Source organism: Cavia porcellus, unplaced genomic scaffold (genome assembly GCF_034190915.1).
Source record: "Cavia porcellus strain 051 isolate PalLab524CR breed Dunkin Hartley unplaced genomic scaffold, mCavPor4.1 scaffold_19, whole genome shotgun sequence".
NCBI lineage: Eukaryota > Metazoa > Chordata > Mammalia > Rodentia > Caviidae > Cavia > Cavia porcellus.
Genome location: NW_026947502.1, coordinates 56,331,897 through 56,346,754, shown reverse-complemented (window position 1 = coordinate 56,346,754; position 14,858 = coordinate 56,331,897). Strand labels below are relative to the sequence as shown.

General features: G+C 48.0%; 1 long non-coding RNA gene across 2 annotated transcripts in view; it reads left to right on the top strand.

Annotated features, from left to right (window-relative positions):
• Positions 1–4,279: 4,279 nt before the first annotated feature.
• The window catches only part of LOC134471660 (uncharacterized), a 31,929-nt gene continuing 21,350 nt past the window's right edge, over positions 4,280–14,858 (top strand). Inside the window, exon 1 of one of the 2 annotated variants that reach the window (XR_010041211.1) lies at positions 4,280–5,145. This is a non-coding gene — a long non-coding RNA (uncharacterized LOC134471660). The remainder of the gene's footprint in view (positions 5,146–14,858) is intronic. The other variant, XR_010041210.1, reaches the window with a different exon arrangement.

Here is a 14,858-nt window from a genome sequence, read left to right as displayed (position 1 = left end):
AGTGTGAGCAGAGGGCAGGAGCATGGTCACTCCTAACAGAGCAAGTCCCTGCATGCTTCTGCTAGGCTCAGCTTTGCTGACCCTGGAGTCCAGCTCAGTGTCAAAGCAGGAGGACTTCACAGAGGGACATGGAATGGGGGCAAAGATGCAGGACGGGGGAAAAATCAGGACCCTGTTTGCAGTGGGTCAAACACAAGGATTCTCAAGTGTCTCTGCAACTTCTGTGAGCTGTGCTGTCATCCTGACTGATAAGTGACTGCCACACTGGAGAGAAGGGCATGAACAGGCCCTCGATGGTGACTACCTGCCATTTCACCCAAAGAGATTACAGTCTGATTCCCCTGGCCCATGAGGCAAAGGGGCTCTCCCAATGTTGCCCAACTGAAATTTGGCTCTTTGGCATCAGTGTTACCTTGCTGTTTCCTTTGTGCCAGTGTGTGAGACATAGCCCCACCTGTACCAGGTCAGGTGGATGAGAAAGGTACAATCATTCTGTACCCAGTGCTGTCTGGGCACTGGTGGCTGCAAGGAACAGAACCCAGAAGACAGAGAAATCATGAAATCTTCTTCCAGGCTTCATAGAACCATTGGTTCCCAAAAGCATCCTCTTGGTTGGTAACCTGGATTCTAGAACACAGCAGAGGGTTCTTTGGGAAACACCGAGTCTTTGGAAAAGAATTTACTCAGTTAGCAGCGTCATGGGCCTTTGAGGCCTTTGAGCCATGAGTTAGCTTCAGTGTACAGGCTTGGGCTGCCCCAGTTGAGAAAAATTTCCAGCCTTGAGGATGAAAACTTAAGACAGAGCTTTTGATTTTGAAGCGGACCTCTAAGAAAGCCCTTTGACTTGTTCGCTGGAGCTGTCTCTCTTCCTTCTTCCCTCACCTCACCATGTCAGAGCCCCAAGGAGAATAAATGCTAGATTAAGTCGCTGATCTGTAGCTTTGTGACTCCTCCGTTAAGAACAGAGCCCTCCACTCACCTGCCTGTGAATGCCCTGTGTCTCTTGCTTGCTTTCCCATGCCCAGAAACTTGTCTGAAGCTGGCTGCTGTGTGCCATGTAATTTGTTGGCTTACTTCCTCAGCCCTGCTGAGTAGAAACTTCCAGGAGGCAGCACATGTACTTCTTGTGTTCTGACCTCTGGCTTCATTGAAGTGCAGAGTCTTGAATAGTGTATTAGTCAGCCTCCCTGGCAATGGAGCACAATATTTGACACCCACAATTTAAAGGAAGAGAGACTTAATTTATTTAGTTCATGGTTTCAGAGGATTCAGTCCATGGTTGGTGGGCTCCAAACCAAAACATGATGGAAAACCAGGCAGAACAAAGCTGCATAGTTCATAGCATAGAAATAAGAGTAGGGAACAGCACCTGAAATTAAGGGACACAAGATCAGACAGAGACTCCAAGACTACATCTCCATAAGCTCCCAGAGATGTGGTCCACCAAGGTAGCTCCCAAAGCCGAGTAAACAGACATTTCACCCTAACCACCACAAGTGGAGAGATGCATGATACCTTCTTCTCCTCCTCTTTCTCCTTCCCTTCTTTCTCACTGCGTATTTTTTCTTTGCCAAATATCAACCTAATTATTTATATTCCCCAGGTTTATAAAGGGAATGCCTTTCCCTCTGCAAACACTACTATTCCCTTCCTCCTGGGAAACTCTTCGTAATCCTTGATGACTAGATAAAAAATTCCTTTTCCCAGAAAACTTTCCTCATACGTCTACCCCCTCTCAGATGGAGTTGTTGTTTGATTTGGAATATCACATCATCAGGGTTTTGTTCTGATCCAAGTGTTCTGGTTCATCTCAGGGTGCTGGTAGGGAGGTTACCCAAGCCCTCTGGAGGCAGCAACGTGGCTGCTTATCTCTGTGGCTGCAGTGCTTGCAACAGTGCCAAATAGAGCATGAAAATCACACTTGTGTGTGCAAGATGGTTAACAACTGTGTAAGTGGCTCCAGGCTGCTCAGCTGTGGCTTGGGACCTGGAAGGCCCCACAGGTCACACACAGAAGGCCCTGGCTTGATGTACAACACAGTGCATGAAGTTGGCAAATGTGTGGGAGATGGGAAGAGCTCAGCCTTACTGTTTGAGTCTCAGGTTATATCCTTGCTCTGCCTTTTCCCTACCATTGATGTGGAGTAAGTCACTTTACTCCAGCCCCATGCCTCATTTTCACCATCTGTAAAACAAATATAAATGTTTGCTTTAACTGATTTGCTGATCTTGGAGTAGAAATCATTCCTTTTAAGGAAACAAGAGACAATGTTGATAACCATTGTTGATGACCTTGTACTCTGTTCTACATCATGTGCTATGTCTATCCTTGGTTTTGACTTACAGCTTTGTTTTGCCATATTTGACTTTATTCTCTCCCCCCCAAAAAAGTAATAAGAACTAAGGAGTAATAAAATCCAAAATGTGTAAATTTTGTTGTAAAAATGAGAGGGAGGGAAAAAAAAAAAAAAGAGCTCTAACGGATATAACAGCAAGTGTGTTTAGGGATGTTAAATAGCTGACTATATTAATGTTTTTGGATCATTGAACACAGCTGTTTGCAGTCTCTCTATTTGAATGTCTACTTTGTATTCTTTGATACTGTGATTTGAGCAACTATTTCCAAGATGATAATATGTAATCTATTAAACAGGTGATTTCTTACTGTTATGTTTTTTTTGTAGTTCTGTATTATGTGTAACCTTACACTGCTTTGTTTTGTTTTGTGTTTTTCTCTTTTTCCTCTTAAATTAAAAAAAAAAAAAAAAAAAAAAAAAAAAAGACAACTATAACTGAAAAAAAAAAAAAAGAAATCACTCTCTTACTTTCTATGTGACTTTGTGTCACCTTCCAACTTCTTCAAGCTTGATTCCTTCACCTGGACCATGTGATCACCATGCTTGCTCTTCTGCCTTTCCATAGTTAATGAAATCATGAAGGAGTTGTAGATATTAAAGTATACTGTAAACTGTTCCTGAGCTGACTGCTTTGTACTTCTGTGCCAGGAGGCTTCCAACCCTCTGGTTCTCAGAAGACCCATCCTTGCTGGGGAGAGAACAGAGGGACAGGAGTCACATGCAATCAGGGTTTCTTCTGTGGGCCATGTAGTAAGTCCCTTATGGTAGCTAAGACACAGGACCACCTGGTGCTCACCTGTCTCATCGGGGGAACTAGAATGTGTATGCAACATATCTTTGATCCTTTCCCTTACTTCTCCTGTCCAGAGTCAGCCTTCTTGTTTCCTATTATCTCTCCTTTGTTTCACTCTCTGATATTGTAAGTTTCTCATATCAGAGAAACCTTGTGATATTGTATCTCCTGTGTCTGACTTACTTCACTTAACACGATGGTCTCAGGTTCCTCCACTTTCCTGTGCAATCTCTCGCTTGTTCTCCTTTCTTGTGAGGAAGCTTACAGTGAAAGTTCATTTGTTAAGCATTTATATTCTCACTTTCTTACCCAGACTATCTGCCAGTTGGAGTTTCTAACCTGGGCTTTCTGGTCAAATTGATAAAAGTCTGACCAGTGTTAGGCAAAGAAACTTGATCTTTTATTAGGGTTATGTGTTATTAGTGCATACGAACCCTGCACATTACTGTGACGGTTTGTAGATTGGTATATAGTTGTATGCATATAACATGCATTGATAATTGTCACCCTCTGATTACCGCCTTGCCTTCCCTCCCTCATCTCTACTGGTCTTCAAGAAGCTTGACATTTTACATGACAGTATTGGCCTTATTGCAAAGCTAGGTTCAATTTCTGGTAGAGTCCTTGATCAAAGCCTGAGGACTCCCATGAGGAGTCCTGACATCCAGTGGATAACCAGTTTCTGCTCTCATGTGATCTGAAGTTGAGGACCTGGATGGGATGACTGTGAAGGTTCTCTGTCTCATCATCCGTCACTCAGCACAAGTAGGGTTTCTGACCTACTCATGGTGTGTGGTGCTCATCCCCGCACCTGGTGCTTCCTTCATAGCCACCTGATCACTGCACCCAAAGGGCCAGCGGGCCCTTGGGGAGGCTGAGAAAGAAAATGTGATTCCAACGGGGTTGAATGCTGAAAGGGAAGAGGGGCCCCTCGGCGGGCTCCAGGTGGTGGTCTCTGGAGCACTAAGAGCGTGCTCTAAATCATTAGTGCCCTGTGGCCAGCCCTGCCCACTTGGACCCTCTTAGGATCATTCTGTTTATCATGGATGGGGTTTGCTTCCTGCTAGCTGCCTCCTTGGGGACAAAATCCTTTATTGCTCTGCTGGAAAGCTTAGACTCTGCATGCGCCACTCTGGAAGGGTTTCTGAGAAGGGGGAGTGGCCCCATCTCATTAAGCTCAGTGAGAGGTGGCCCCGCAGGGATCTTGAGCCCTTGAGAGCTGGGCTGGCCCTGGGAAGCCAAGCTAATGTTCCTTGGCAGGAAGGGCAGCTGACCCCTCTGCCTCCTCCAGTGTCTGCAGCCTGGGCCTCAGAGCACAGAGAGACGTGCTGACCTGCAGATGCTGCGGAGGAAGGAGCAAGAGGCAGGGTGCTGTGGGGATGAGGGTGGGGAGTTGCTAGTGGGGCCCTGTGCCCTGCTCTGTGGCAGGCTTTCTTCCTCCTGGCCACGGCAGGCCTGCCTGTGCCTTTGTTCCTGGATTCCTCTGTCTGTTGGTGTGTGAAATTGCAGCCGCCTGGCAGCCCCGTTCCCAGAGGCTGCCTGGCACCTGCTCAGGTTCTTGCCCCCTCTTGCTGTCTTCCGCCTGTCTCCCTCCTTTCCTCACGTGGCTGCCACCTAACTCTTCTCTTCCCCAGCACATTTCACAGGACAGTCCCAACTCCCTGGCGGCCTTAGGAACCTTGCTACCCTGTCCCACCTGGCCTTTAGCTGGCAGCTCCTAAAGCCCTCCCCTTGTCCTCTGGGGATGCCCTATAGAATTCACAGCCATTATTGGGCTATCCAACTCCTGCTGGGCGCTGCATGCCTTTCAGCTGGGTGGGCTTCAGGAAGTGCCCCAGCTGGGCACCCAAGGGTTGGAGATTCCAGGGCTGGGGGTGGGAGGCTGGGAAACATTCTATCCACAAAGAGCTATGGGGACTCTTAAGTAGGCAGCTGTGTTGAAAATGGACTGAAAGTGACAAAGCTGGAGCAGCTGGACCAATCGGAAGGCTATCAGGTGAGCCAGGGCATTGTGGTCGCTAGGGAGGAGCTGCCAGTGGCTTGGCAGGAGGTGGGCTAAAGGAGAGCGAAGCTGTAAAACTCTGACAGTATCTTGAAGGTAGAATAGGGGGATCTTGTGCACTTAGAGACCTGGGTTTCCGTGGGAAGCACAAGCATGCAGGTGTTTGTCTCATTCATCTGCCAAGTAGTGGTGGGAGTGGTAACTTTGAGATGCTGGTCAGACACCCTAGGAGAGGTGAGCGTTGGGATTAGGCTAGATGAACAAAAATGAGCAGGCTGTGGTACTGAGATACTTGGTAGACATTTGCTTAGCTATCATTGTGAAGGGGTGTGTATTTTTTAATAACAAACATGTAGCTAGAAACCCAAGTGTTACCTTCATTTATTCATTCATTGAATTACAGACTTAAGGAAGCACATCCCCATCTTTAATATGGGTGAGCTTTCGGGGCCGAAGCAGCAGCAGGGAATAGGAACCCTGACTCCATGGTGCCTTTCAACTCCAGCTGCGGCCTCGGGACTTCCTGGGTCTCAGCCTGCTGGTCTGCCCTGCACTCTCAGGCCTGGCCAGCCCATATAATCGTGTGAACCAGACACACATGCACATACATGCACACATGTGTTCTGATGGTTCTGTTTCTCTGGAAAATCCTGACTAATATGTGGAGTAAAGGGATCCACTGGATTTACAAACTCTGGACAGAAAGGGATATATTCAGCCTCATATTCAGTGAGCCAAGTTCCTTCAGCCTTGAGGCTGGGCGTGCTCACCAAACAGACAGAGGGGCAAGCCCGTTGGGCTGTACAAAGGTCAAGAGGTTCGGAAATTCATGGGGCGTGTGTGTGTGTTTGTGTGTGTGGTGTTGCTGACCAATCACTTTCAGGGTGCCAGCCCCCCTACCCCCCCATACTCAGTGCTGCCTCTTCTTAAAGCCAGACACATTTATCTCCTGGCTGTTTTCCGGAGGCTTGAGATGCCAGCTCTGTGGGGCCACCCATTTATCTGAATGCCTCACGCTCCCCACAGGGTTGCCCCTCCAGCTTCTCCGGTAGCAGGAGGACGGACATCCAGCCGTTCCTTTCCTGCTTCCAGCCCATTTTCAGTTCCGCCATCCCTCAGCCTCCTGAGGCCTCTTCGTACTGAGTAATCCCATTTATTAAAACATGTGCCGCTTCCTTACTGGCAAGTGTCTGTAAAAATAGTTCTGCAGCCCCAAGGGGCAGCATCATTGAACTTCATGACTGGAAAACATTTGGTGTGAATAAGGAAAAGCTCAGGGCCACAGTGATGGATTTCCCTCACCCTCTTTGTTCCTTGTTTTCGTCGCAAGGCAGAATATTTAACCCGTATTTTCCAAGAACTGTGTAGGTGGGTTGCTGAGGACAATTGACTTTTTAGAGAAGTATTGTTCTTCTCGATGTGGAAGTTATGAAGTAAAGAATAACATTGAGCAAGAGTTGACCTGGTGACCAGGCTGGGGCTAATTATGGAACAGTGTCGCAATGAGTGCTTCTGGGGCATCTCGTGGCACAGGTTGAGGATCCCTTGTCTGAAGTGCTTGAAGAGTTTACATTTTGGATTTGTTCGAATTTGAGAATATTTGTGTGTACATAAAGAAATATCTTGAGTAGGGGTCCCAAAACTCAACAGGAAATTTATTTGTTTCATAGACACATGGGCCGAAGGTAGTTATATACGAGATTTTTAATGGTAGTTATATACAGGAGTCTATGGTGCATGGCTAGATGTACCCCCAAGAGGCCCATGTGCTCAGTGGTAGAGATTTCAGAGGGTGATTGGATTATGGGGGCACCATAGCTCAACTGAGCGGCCTGGTTGGAGTGGGTCATGGGTGTGTGAACTTGTGACCTGGAAAGGTATCTTCCTTCCCCAGCTGGGCCCTTCCACCGTGCTGCTGGCCTGGAAGGACAAACTTCTAAAATAAACCAAAACAAATGTCTTTAATTTGCGACTGTCATTATTTTGTTCTTGCAAGGAGAAAAGTAACCACAGCACCTGGGGTGGAATTTGACTTTGGTGGTGTCATGTCAGTGCTCAAGTTTCAAACTGGAGGCTTCTGTATTTTCATGTTAGAGATGTCAGAGACATCAAAAATAAGACTATCCTTTCCCGCTGGCTAGGATGTTCTCTGGGCCCGGGATAATAAAGGTCCAAGGTCACGTGGACCGTCCACTTTCTTAGGCTGGGGATAGTTCTGAATGGGAAGAGGGCAGAAGAGACCCAGGGCTCTGTGCAAGGAGCTTGGAATTCTGGCTCCGCCTCTGGCTTGCATGGTGACCTAGGAGAGGCCTCTCACCTCCCTGAGCAGCAGTGTCTCCATCTGTGAAGAGCTAGGTGAGATCCACCTTCCCCAGGCACCCAGCTTGCTGTAGTACTGTGCTCATGGATTTTGTAATGTGATAAAGTACTGAGGTTTCATTGTGCTCAGTGAATTTGAAGTCTTTAGACACACAGAGCTCCTGGGTCCCCAGTGCAGCTGAGTCCCTGTGTTATCACAAGCTTTCCCAGGACAGGGCTGTGAGGCCAGGAAGCACTTTTAATTTTTGAAGCTCTGAAATCAGGGTAGCATTAAGGGATCCAGGAGAATTCAAGCCAGACTGGAAGACAGGTCATCACAGTGCCAATGGGCAAAGCATCGCACAAGGCAGAAGCCTTCCATAGCCTGCTCTGCTTTGAATGTCTCCTGTTACCCCAGCACATCTCCCTGTCCTGTGTGTAATGTGGCAGCACTGTCACCATCTTCCTTATGGGGCCGTCAGGGAGAGGGGAATGGACTGCCCCACGTGAGACATCGAGGAAGTACTCAGTAAGCACTGCACATGCCCATGTGTGTACACGCATCACAGCTTGTGTGTCATCGTATTCAAGAGGCCCCTGCTGGCCTCCCTGTAGCAGCACCCACCTCACACCCCATCTCCCTTGCCTTTCTGTGTACTGAGATCCACAGCTGGACTGAGCCTATTTGCTGAACGCCTGCCACCTCTGCCTGATCAGGAGCCCCATAAATACAGAGATTGCTGTTGGTTTTGTGCAATACCTCACTCTTCTGAACGTGATAGGTGCCTAGCAATTTTCTGCTGCATGAGTGAGTCTCTGTTTTAGAGATGACCTCTAGGCCCAGACTGAGGCCCAGAGAGTAGCTAGTAGCTAGAGGTCACTTGCTGCTGGAGCGCACATGTGGGCCAGGAGCCCAAGTTCTAACGGAAACCATTAGTTTCTCTGCGTTGGAAAGAAGCAAGCAAACAGAAAGGGAGGCTCAGCCCAGCACCTATCACACAGGAAGGACTCGCGAATGTAAAATAAAAATAATAATGCTTTCTACAACTGTCCTTGCCCCCCAAGAAACACCCCGCCCTTGTCCAATAATCAGCCTCTCTGAGCTTCTGGCCCGAGTCTCCAGCACTGAGCACTGACACCTACCTTGATGGGACAGTGCTTCCCATGTTCAGTATACAGTACCAGGCGTGGTGTCCAGGAGACTCACCCATCAAGGGCCAGCGCTCCTTACTTCTGTTTCTTATTGTCTGTCAGCGCGTGTTACTTGCCTGCCATTCTTGTCTCTGTCCCTTGCGAGGGTGGGGACTGAGCTTATTCATTAAGCACCCTCACCATCTAGCACATTTCTTGGTGTGTAGTGGATATGCTTGTCTTGTGAGGTCCACAAGTGAATGGACGAACGAACAAGCAAGGAGGCCGGATTTGCTGGGGCCAATTGGCCAGCTGCGTGAGGTCATGTTTTCTGGAGTCTTATCCTCTCTTCTCAGGTTCAGAGCCAGGACAACGGCACGGTGGTTCCATTGTTCCCAGATAACACCCGCTATCTGAACGTTTCTGAGGGGACAGCTGGGGCACACCCCGTGTGGCTGCTCTATCACCTGCTGCATGTGGACCTTTGCAGGCACCAGTCCACTGCCCCCAGGAGCATTTCCTGTGGCCATGGCCACCCTTAGCTCCTCCCTGCCAGTCTGTGAAGGGTACGGAAGGAGGCGCTTTTCCCTCCTGGACCATTCCTGTTCTAATAAGGAGCAAGAAATGAGAGTGCTTCAGACTGGGCTGACTCTCCACAATGTGAGGCACAGCTGCTCGGTTTACCTCTGCTAAGTCAGTTCTTAGGGTCCTTTACTGTGGGAGACACTGGAGTTCAAAAATGGAATGATTGCTGGGTCACATAGCATTGGCAAGGGAGCCCAGGACTGCACCCAGCTGTCACCACGCTCTACTACTTTTTCCCCTCAAGGACCCGCCTGGCCGAATGGCTTGGTACTCGCTGCCCTTATGTGTCCAGGAGGGATTTATGGAGTCTGTTACCAACCTAACGATCTCTCTGAGTGATATCCAGACTGCCCGGGAGGGTGCTGATGGAGCAAAGCCTGATGAGCTACAGTGGCTTCAGGAGACAGCTCAGCCCAGCGGTGGAGGCCTTTCCCCTCTGTCCTGCTTCCGTCTCTAAGCAGATTGGACCCTTGGGTCAGCTGCTGCTGAAGCAAGTTGAATGTTGGAAATACCTGGGGAATCTAGGAGTCCTGATGTTGGTATTCCACTTCTGGGGATTCTGATTTCACTTGGAATCTTGAGCCTGGGCATTGGAATTTACATCTCCCCAGGACACCCCCCATTTTAGAGAACCCCTGGAATGAGGCATTGGGATCTAACAAGACACTGTCAGTTTCAACCATATTTCAGGCAGTAAGTAATTGTAGCCTTCCTAAAGCAGACCTCAGTTGAAACCCACTCAGCTTTGCTCAGGGTCTCCACAGCTCAAGTGCCGGAAGAAAGGGAGCTGAAGGGCCAGGATAATGGGAGCAGTCCCATAGCTGGCGTGAGTTGTACGCCTGCTAAGTATTAGCCACTTTTCTATGCACTGTATACACCGTACCCCATCTGGCTCACTGTTCATACAGTACCGACAAGAGGCCCTCTGCTAATGGCCCCATGTCACAGCTGAGAAAACTACCTTGCTCAAGGTGGTGATGGCAGAGATAAGGTCTGAAGACCAGGGCCTGGCTCCGGAAGCCAATCTTCAGCCTCTGCCCGTGCAGCCTTGCAGGGTGACCTGGGAACCAAGTGTGCTGTTCCAGGTTCACAGGTAGCTGAGAATTTCTCTCACTGTCTGTCCTCCATGGCCATACCGAAGTGAGAGATGCACTCTTTGTATCTTCTGGCCATCTGAAAACTTTCTGGTATAGTCAGTGGGTTCCTCCATGGTTCCTTGAGCTCATTTTGCACAATGGACATTTGCTGTGCTTTTCTGGCCTGGGCTGTAACTTTAGAAAATTCTGAGTTCCAAGGGAGATTTGCATCTCTCCTGTTTGACTGTCTCCAGGTCTGGAAGAAGAAAGCTAAGGAGCACTGGCAGTGACTGACTAGAACTGGGTGTCTTGCTTAATGCTAAGCTGGACTCTGGACCAAGCCACCTTGGGCAGAGGAAGCAGGGAGGGAGGAAGGGTTTCTTAGCTACACGAATGAGCTGTGTTCCCCTTTGTGCGCTTGTGGACATGGGAGCAACTGCTCCCATGGGTCTCAAGGGTGAGCTCGTGCAGACATTTGCTTGTGAAGGGGCAGCGCAGAGACTTCACCAAGGGGCACAGGGAAAGGAAAGGGAAAGGCACAGGGAAAGGTTGTTTGAAAGATGCTCAATGAATTCTCCACACTTACCCACAGAAGCACACACGTAGGTACTGATAATGTGAATAGGATCTTCTCAGCCTTATTTGAAATGGAAAAAGGAGGACTCATTTTAAATGTTCAGAAATTAGAAATTAGTTGACTTAGCCATGATCCCTCTATAAAACGCAGTGGTGTATAGCTGTTAGAAAGAATTAATAATAGTAAGATGATGCATACATTCATTGGTTCCGCTGAGACTTCCAGAAGAGGTACATGTTTCAAAACATCATGCCATGAATAAAAATACAATTTTTATGTTCATTAAAAATTTAATTAAAAATCAGTGGCTTTATGAACTCATGGGGAACAATCTTGAAGACACATTAATATCAAAGTGCAGCATCAACTTTAACAATGCTAATTGAACAAAACAGATGCAGGGCATTGACTAGCAGTGTGTGAGATTTGCTGACAGCTATGCGCTGATACACAGCCCCTGGCCCCACACTGGGCCCAGAAATTCTGCACACAAGCACTGAGCTTTGCTGTCTGTCTTTTCCCAGTCTGTTGGTCAGTCCTAGCACTGAACCCCTGGACCTCATCTGGAAGCCGTGTGGTCTGCCTGTGGCATGCTGAGGGCCACGCCCAGAGCACCTGTCAAATACTAAATGACTGCATGAGAGAATGCACAGGGGACAATTCTCCTTACCATTTCCTTCAACCTGCTGCTCCTTGGACCACACAGCTGGAGTCCAAGTCCCTTCTCCGTGTTCTGAGTCCCCTGTCTGTCTCCTTTTCTCTCCTCGAGAATCTGCTCCACAAGGCTTCCTCATTATCCCCAGGCCACAAAGCAGCAAGGACGGGGAAGAAACTTTAAATGGACCTTGCCTGTTAGGCTGGGCAGATCTGATTTAACTGATGAATTCAGCCGCAGGAACCAAGGCACCTGGAAGCTGAAATCGCTCCCTCTGACAGCGTGCTGCTGAGTCAGACTTGCTGGGTTAGAGTCCAGACTCGGAGTGGCTGCCTGTGTGACCCTGGCTGGGTTGCTTACCCTTCCAGGATCTCCACTTCCTGATCTGTTAGAGAAGTCTAAAAACGCTTCTCTTGAGGTGGTAGTGAGGATGAAGTACGATAACACAAGTGAAAGTGCCTGTGATGACATAGGAGGACTCAGCACAGGACACTTACAGTGCCGGAACCGGGTGAGAAGGCCGCACTGCCCTGGGGCCGCCTCCTTGCTAGGCATGAGTCCCCTGCCAAGGCAGAAGAGGTTCCCATGCAGCTCTTACTCTTTCATTCAGTGCCCTTCTCTCAGCCTCCTTCTCTCTTAGGTTTCAGCCTAAACAAATAAATTATCCTGCTCTGCCAGGCCCTGTGTTCTGTAGCCAGCCGTATGTTGGAGCTTGATAGAGATTGTTATCAGGCCGGATAATATTACCCAGTGAGGGATGACATTTCTTATCAGAGGCCCTGTGGAATCAGAGATAGGAGGGCTTTCTTTTCACTGGCCGCCAGGCCTCTGTGTGCAGGGTTGGCAGGGCAGTGCAGGAGGACCCTCCTGGGAGAGGACAGCTGGGGCTGTCTCGGCTTTTCAACTGGCCTTCATCTCCTGAGACAGCATCACCCAGTTGGCCCTTCAGAGACCTTTTGTTCTTTGGATGCACTTGATAGAGACTGCCTGAGGGGATGTGAACCAGGAAGCAGGGAGCTCCGTGAGGCTGGCCCAGCTTTGGAAGGAGCCAGAGCCCTGGCCTGTGTGGGAACCTTTGCTTCCCAGGACAGGGAAACAGTCCCCAGCTAAGAGCCCTGATGTGGCCTTCTTTGCAAGGCAGAGGCTGCTGAGGCCCTGGCACCTGTCAAGGGCCAGGCTGTTGCAGTGAATAGATACTGGGGAGTTCCCTGGGCCCATGCAAACCCACCCCATCCTACTTGACTTTGTTCTCTGACCAGGCCATCCTGTGTGGATGCTCCTGAGTGTGGATGTGACATGGAGCTCCTGGACTCCCCACTTGGGAGGCACTGGCTGGATAGGGCTGGCTGGGAGGGTAGGAAGGAAGTGAGATCAGGGTGTATTCTTCCCTTGCTTTCCTAAGGATCCCTCACTAATGCCATTAAGATCTATACAGAAGGCCCGGGTTTGCATCTTGATTCTGACATGGATCTGCTGTGTGGTGTTGGGCAAGTTGGGGCTGTCTGACCTCAGTTTCTATATCTGCATTAAAGCGATGACACCGCTTTTCTGTGCTCCTCAGCATGTTTTTGGGTCTTGTTGGTCTCTGGGCTTTGCCTTGGCCCTGGGATTCTCAAAGAAGGGGCACTGCTGAGCTCCCAGTGTGCCAGTCAGAGGTCAGAGCTCACTGAAGATAAGAGAGGTCCAGGATGAGCAGAAGAGACTTGAGGTCACCATTAGGAGCTGCAGGCTCTGCTGTGGACACAAGCTCAGAGCTTGTCTCCGCCTGGCGTAGTGAGTCCAGTCTTGCTCTCAAGTAGTAATCTTGCTATCACCAGAAAGGGAAGAAGAAGTGGTTTTTATTCCTTTCTGGGTCATTCAAGTCAGCAGTTCCTGCCTCTGCTTCCTTCCTTCCTGATGGTCCCCAAGGCTTGGTTTTGTTCCATCTCTTCTCTCCTCTCCGTATGAGCCTCCTATTAGGGAAGTGAATTTTCCTGTCTTACTGACTTTTCTTTCTCTCACATTTCTGCCCATTGGCTAAGGCCAATTCTGGAGGCAGAAGTCTGAGCATGTCCCTTTCTAGCTCAGTTACAAGTGAGTGGCCACCTGTCACCCCTGGATCTTTCACTATCACATTTATGGTCCGCTTCAACACGACCTTACCCATTCTGCTCCCCTCTGAACCTCTTGCATCAGGTGTCAGTCCATGCGAGCAGATGTTACTTCTTATCTTTTAAACCTTCCACTTTCTCTCTGTGGTTTCCAGGCTTTGATCCCATCATTTCTTCTCCAGTGCATGCCTGAGAGGTCTGAGGGTTCCTGGGTTTAGACGCCAGCTCTACCAGCTGCTGCTCTGTGACAGAGAGCTTTTACTCCACTGCTTTCTGCTGTCTTTAGGTTACTGTTTGCATTTTCTTTAGCCTATGGGTGTCCCTAAATATGCAGGATATAAAGATGCAGCCTATAGCTGGATATTGTTTTTAATTATCCATCTACTGTGTATTTGACTGGAGAAATTAATCCATTTACAACCAAAGTAATTATAGTAGGCAAGGACTTCTGATTGCAATTTTATTGTTTTCTAGTTCCTTTATTCTTTTTTCTTAGAGGTTTTTTTTATGATTTGATGTGTATTTTTTCTTTCTGTCTTTCTTTTTGCTTGTTTGTTTGTTTGTTTGTTTGTTTTAGTGGTATGCTTTGGTTGTTTTCTTTTTGAGTATCTACTATAAGCTTTTTCTTTGTGGTTTCTATTAAGCTTATGTAAAACATTTGGTTTACGGGCTGTTGTTGTGGCTTGGGCCTAGATGTCCTCCTCAAAGCTTTGTGTGGTCAGAGGTGAGGCATTTTCAGAGGTGGCTGGTTATAGAGTGTGTGACACTGGGATTGATTCGTGGTGCAATGATAGGATCAATGGCACTAGCAATAAGGGTGTAAGTGGTACTATGATAGACTTATGGCAATTTAACTTTGCCATAAAAGCTCTGTGTGTCCTTCATCACCAGCATTTTGTATTATATGATGTGAGACTATACTACTGTGTGTCTGTTTACAAATTATTGTAGATACAGTTATTTTAAAACTTACTTTTTTTTTTTTTTTTGTCTTTTTCCTTTTTATCAGTACTGGGGATCAAACTCACGACTGCCTGCTTGCAAGGCAGGCGCTTATGCTACTGAGCTAAATCCCCAGCCCCTAAAACTTACTTTTAAAAACTATATACTAAAGTTAAAAGTGATGAATGCACTACCATTAGAATATTCCAAATTTCATTATATTTCGGTTTACAGTGAGTTTTTATATTTCACGGGTTTTTGTTGCTGTTGTTACTAATAGCCTTTTATATAAACTTGAATTTCCTTTAGAATTGCTTACAAGACAGGGAGAGTGATGGTTAACTTCATCTTTC